Source organism: Triticum urartu, chromosome 2 (assembly GCF_003073215.2).
Source record: "Triticum urartu cultivar G1812 chromosome 2, Tu2.1, whole genome shotgun sequence".
Taxonomy (NCBI): domain Eukaryota; kingdom Viridiplantae; phylum Streptophyta; class Magnoliopsida; order Poales; family Poaceae; genus Triticum; species Triticum urartu.
Window position 1 is genome coordinate 230678212 of NC_053023.1, and position 4996 is coordinate 230683207.

The following is a 4996-nucleotide window of genomic DNA, read 5'->3' on the forward strand; positions in this document are numbered from 1 at the left end:
CTCATCCACGGCTTCGGACCAAGATCCTTGCATCCCGTCCTCTCGCTTCATCCCCGCTGTCGTCCACCTTGCCGGCGCCGCTCCTACGACCATCTCGTCCACCGCGCCCCGCCGCCACCATCTACCCTCCTAGATCTTCTTCCACACTGCCGACAGCCATCGCTACCGCAGCACCGTCAAATACTCAGCAGATGCGTACACGGCGCCGCACCAAAGGCGGTACTCTTTCGTATCTGCTCAACTTATTTATCGCAGCAAGAAAATAGATCGACACTGCTTTACTCTGATTTCTTGTCTTGGTTGCGAAGTTGCCTTTGTCCGGTTTGCACCTTCAGATCCGCCATGGCACGCTCAACACCATACTCGCAATGCTTATGGTTTTCCCCTTTTATATTCCACACTAGTTAAATCACAGTAGACTAAATTTTCAAAATTGGGTCAGTCGATTTTTCAGAGCTCGCCGGAGTTCGCCGGTGCGATCGAAGGGGCTCGGGTGGTTGTGAGGCCTCGCCGAATGAAGAAAACTCGACGCGGGTGGGGGTTGGGGTGGGGGTGGCGGAGGAACACAGGCGGTGGGGGCCGGTGGTCCAGCCGGCGGCCCGTGCGGTGTTCTGTATGGGAAGAATCAGAGACGAGGAAGAAGAAGGGTTAGGAGACGTAGGATCTTCATCCAACCACCTCAAATGGTCGAGAGACAGCTAGGAGTTGCATTCTTAATGCGCTCTGGTTCATCATGTGTGGGCACTACGCAACCAACATTTTATTATCCAAAATCTGCTTGCTCTTCTTTACCATGTTCCTCTTCCGTTCTTCTTTAATATGTACTCTCTCCGTTCCTAAATACAAGTCTTTATATAGATTCCACCATCGACTACATATGGAGCAAAATGAGTGAATCTACACTCTAAAATGTACCTGGATACATCTGTATGTGATCCATAGTGGAAATCTCTACCAAGACTTATATTTTAGAACGAAGGGAGTATGATAGTGGTATAGTATGTTCCTTGTACTGAAGATGAGCAGGGACATTTGCAGTGTAGAGGTCTATACGGTCGGTTGTGATGGACACTATGAGCCTCTTTGATTCGTAGGATCTTATAAACATAGGAATAGGATTTGTAGTGGCCTGTCTAGTTGAATCCTATAAGAATGGCAAGAAAATGCGGAGAGCTGAGTCGCCTTTGAGAGTTACATTGATATTAACAGTACTGCACCTTTACTTGAAGAGAGCTGGTACCCGAAGCCTTTCTAGCCGTACCGGAAATACTAGCACATATATTTCAGCAAATTCCACTTTGCTGATTTTACTCTGATGCTTAAGGTTTTCTCGTTATATCTACACTATGATCTGTGTAGCTGCTTTATGTCGCACTAGCAGCAATCCACTCTTGAAGCTAAACACTGCAATGACTTACAAAATTGGCACCAAGGCATTGAGTGCCATTCTGAATGTAATGAAACTCATACGCTCCCCACCTGTTGATTCTTGTTCAAAATATGATCCTAATGACTATTCTAACCTCGAGGAGTCAAAGGCAGATGGCCTGTCCTGTTCACCCATCAAGGTGTCTGTTCTAATTTGGCAATGTTTTATTGATTACGGGTATCTTGCATATGTTGTCTTGCATTTCTTCTACTTTGTTGCACCGCCATCTGCTTAGTTTACTCATCATATATGTCGAGATGCCATGCCCATCCATTATCAATACATATTCCATCTGTCATCATACCATGTTTTTCCACTCAAATGTTGTTCTTGTGCATCAGACATCAAAAAAAAAAAGGGTGATTGCCGAACCTGAAGGAGCACCAGCAAAGTCCTTAAAAAACGTGGTGATGTCGGAGAAACCAGACAACACCCCACTTATATTGGTTGTACAACCAGTGACACAAAACGTAGGACCGACTCCAGCAGACTGTACCCATACTTCACTGGCCACACCACTAGCCCCACCACACAGGACCTGCACTCTAGCAAAAGGTATACCGATTTCATTTGCTGCATTCCAATCTAACTTTTAGCTAATATAAACTCACTGCTCTCTGTACAACAGAGCAGTAATAGGGTGCAGAAGAAAAACTGGAACTTCACTTACCCACTGAATTGTGTAAAGCCCAGCTCTGAATTTTCGGTTGAACCGCTCATCATCATCCATCTTAGAGAATAGGCAAAATCTGCAACAATATGAATGGCCTTAGAATTAACTATTGCGAGAATAAAGGATGTACATCTACAACTACAGCAGAATTAACTGTTACGAATTTTTTTTGCAGGAGTGAACATGAGCTTTGTAGTTCTATGTTTATTTTATGGAGCAGTACTCGCATTATTAAAAACAATCTTGTTAGTATTATCATTTTTCGTGTCTTCAAGAAACACATCTCGTCTGTGCTAGATCTATATACGCCCCGAGCGCGGTATAAGTTATTTGAAATCGTGGAAAAGCAACCTGAAAATTGTCTAAAGGCATGAAGACCAGAATTCAGAGTAAACAGTTGTAAAATACCAAGAAGCACTTCATGGAATATATTTGATTACTCGGCATTAAACAACCAAACAAGAGTAGTAAAAAATGACTCAAGGATGATTTTAGCAGGCATTTTATGAAAATAATCTAGCCTCATTGTATTGAACACTGAAACGAATCATCAACTAAGAATTTTAAATTCCTGTTGAATTCCTATTAGGATTCAAATTTGGCGCAAAAGAAACCTTGCATTGTTCATCGAAGGGTAAAATTCTCAGGGCGTCTTGATTCTAGTCCACTCAAATATCATGGAGGTTATACCATATCCATTCAGTAAAATCTATAACAAAAGAAATGTACGCATACATATTAGGAAGAAATTCCTCATATAGATCATTATAACTAAGGCAACAAATAATATTTCAAGCTACTACCGTGTATGCTTTAATCATAGTATTTTTCACTGCAAATAATATTTGCTCTTTGTCAAAACATACGGGAATGTAAGGAAAAAGTCATACACAAGGGGAAGAGAAAAACGTCATGTAACATTCTTCAAGCTAAACAAACATTAGTAGAATCCTACAAGAGAGACTCACCATAAAATTGGTTCCATTCTTTGAATAACCACTTCATGCAAAATCCCTTACAATATATTCAGACCAATCCATCAACCAAAAAATTGTAGTGTTCTTCACCACTGAACTCTGATTCAAGAATTGAAGGGTATGTTAATTGCATATACTATCTTGCATGTTTTCATCTGTCTTTTCCCCTCCAAATGATAATTTTCTCCTTGTCAAAAGACACGAGAATGCAAGCAAAAAGGTCCTGCAGAAATAAGGTGAGAGAAATGCATCCTGTTACAGCCTTACATGTGAAGCGAAATAAGCATTTTGTAGTAAGCATATATGGTAAACTACAATCTTCAGATAACCACATTGGGCAATCATTTACAATCAATTCAACCGACTAATCGATCAATTCGACACCAGACAGTAAAGATAAACACAAGTTACTAAAAACTTTTGAACCACAGATGCCTTGTACTTAATCCATATAATGAGACCCACGAGGTAATGCAGAATAAAAGTAGTAGCTCTATATCTTAACCAAACCACAGTGCAAATATTTTCAACAAATATCACAGTGAGCAGGATAAGAACAACATGATAAAAACAGCAGCTTTGCATCTTAATCAGCAGTTCATCCCTACCTCGACTCCCTGTCCGCCGCCACCTCCTCCTGGATCTCATCGCCGGTAGCACACCGCAGTCAGCCAGCCAGCAATCAACACCAAACACACGTTGGCGCCAAACAACGATCTCCATGCCTTCGTCCCGCCCTTCTTCCCAAGTACTTTTTTTGCGGGTGTTCCCCAATCCTTCTTGATCATCCTCGTTGTTGCCAGAACCACCAGCAGCTCCTTGATCGTGCTGCTATGGTCCACGCTCGATCTACTCCTCGTGGTGCACTGACGCCCTTATCCACGAGACAAAGGGGAAAATAAGAGAGAGGGCAGAGATAGAGTGGGGAGGAGATAGAGGCAAACCTGAACCACCTCGACTTCCCTGCTGTTGATGCTCCGTCCAGCGAGCCTTCTTCCACGGCCGACCCCGCCAGCATTCGCGCCTGCACGACCTCCTTGCTCCTGTTGTTCCGGCTGACGAGCCTCCCTCCATGCAAATCCCGCCCGCATTTGCCGCTGCACCAACCCTCGCTGCTTTCCCTCGCAGGCCCGGACCTTCTTCCCAGCCCCGACCCGGGCGTCGCCAGGGGGCCAAGCAACGGGTGCGGTGGCTGTGGGAGGGGGAGGGGAGAGGAGGAGGGAGGAGTGGATGGCTGCATCGGGGGCTAGGGTTGGTGCAGCTGTGCCCAATCGGCTGGAAGGAGGAACACGGGGCGCGCAAGGAGAGGGTCCGATCTGGATCAACGGTGACATGGAAGAGGACCGGAGGAGGCAAGCAGAGGAGAAGGCCAGCGGTGGGATCGACGACGACATGGTAGAGGAAAGGAGGAGGCGAGTGGAGAGACAAGGCCGGTGGCTGCGGGCAAGGAGAGGATCGTGGGGAACTGGGGATCGAGGGAGGGGTGCGGCGGCTCGTCGGGATCGAGGGGAAGGAGAAAGAGGGCTAGGGTTCGTTTGGCGGCTGGGGTGGGAGTGGGGTGAGACACAGGTGATTGGGTGCGGGCGCGCGAAGCTGATTGGGCAAAACCAGTTGCACCTCAAAACTGGTAACCCAGCCAACCAGCGTGCGGCGCGAGCCCACCAGTCATTGGACAACAAAAACGACCGCGAGGTGAAAATTGATTTTAACTTCTGTGAAGATCCAACGGCTCAGGCGTGCCAGAAAGGCAGATCCGACGGCCGACGAAGCTCCAATCGGGGGAGCCTTGTGGAGGTAAGTTGGCTAGCCTCTTTATAGTTTTGAATATTACAAAAACCTAAATTACCTTGCTGCAATTTTCTGTCTTTTATTTTACTTTGCAATTTATCTATCTTTAACTATCAGATTTGATCTTTG

The 4996-nt window shown here is 45.5% G+C and overlaps 1 long non-coding RNA gene across 6 annotated transcripts; it reads right to left on the reverse strand.

The window, feature by feature from the left end:
* Window positions 1–1663: 1663 nt before the first annotated feature.
* LOC125536902 lies at window positions 1664–4672 on the reverse strand. Of its 6 annotated transcripts, XR_007295313.1 has the most exons (6): window positions 3688–4672; window positions 3071–3302; window positions 2906–2934; window positions 2717–2811; window positions 2100–2178; window positions 1728–1967 (listed from the first exon to the last, which is right to left on the reverse strand). It is a non-coding gene; the product is annotated as an uncharacterized LOC125536902 (long non-coding RNA). The 6 variants fall into 6 exon arrangements; XR_007295311.1 differs by lacking the exons at window positions 2717–2811; window positions 2906–2934 and adding an exon at window positions 1664–1721 and having other exon boundaries at window positions 1802–1967; window positions 3688–4671; XR_007295312.1 differs by lacking the exon at window positions 2906–2934.
* Between the last annotated feature and the right edge of the window lie 324 nt (window positions 4673–4996).